This window comes from Penaeus monodon, chromosome 23, assembly GCF_015228065.2.
Source record: "Penaeus monodon isolate SGIC_2016 chromosome 23, NSTDA_Pmon_1, whole genome shotgun sequence".
NCBI lineage: Eukaryota > Metazoa > Arthropoda > Malacostraca > Decapoda > Penaeidae > Penaeus > Penaeus monodon.
This window is the reverse complement of record NC_051408.1, coordinates 17,739,768-17,740,471: the sequence shown is the minus strand read 5'-3', so window position 1 is coordinate 17,740,471 and position 704 is coordinate 17,739,768. Positions and strand designations below refer to the sequence as shown.

At 31.2% G+C, this 704-nt stretch overlaps 1 protein-coding gene across 1 annotated transcript in view; it reads right to left on the bottom strand.

Annotated features, from left to right (window-relative positions):
• The window catches only part of LOC119587848, a gene marked incomplete in the record, with an annotated part of 22,467 nt that overhangs the window by 16,322 nt on the left and 5,441 nt on the right, over window positions 1-704 (bottom strand).

Genomic DNA, 704 nt, shown 5'->3' with positions numbered 1-704 from the left:
TCCAGGTTATTTTTTTCTTATGACCACCAAGTTATTGTTTTTGCCATTTATTTCCTTGACTTACTTATTTTTCTACCATAAATTTAAAACACAACCCATCCTTTTCAAAATGAGCCCAGAAGTATGCAGACTATTTTCAGACATGTGTTGTATTATGCTGTAGACAAAAATACAACAACTGCAACTGTCATATCTTTCATTTCTGAATTATATTTACCAGCCTTTTACATATAAAACTGGTCATATCTTATACATATCTAAAAATTATAGATTCTCTCTCTCTCTCATCTGAGAATGTGAGGATGGTACTCATAAATGGGAGAAATAATTCTTAATGCCTGGTTAGGTGGAAAGTGGATTTGGGGGAAGATGGATGTCATGCACACAAAGATAATGTCATCAGTCCACTTCATACATCATGACCTTGATATGAATAAGTGTTTTTCTTTTCTTTTGGTCCAATATTGAAATTCAAAAGGCAACTGGCATTTTTCTTCTACAAAATATGTGGTATAACAGCAAAATATGTGTATTATTTATGCTACAAGGCAAGTATTTAGCATCTTATGAAAACAAACTAGTAGTAATATTTTGGATATTGCTTCAATTCAATGGAATGTTATCAATTTCTAAGTAATTTTCCAATGACTTCACCCTTGCATGACAAGTTTGTATCACAGAATGAAATATTAATTGCAATTAAC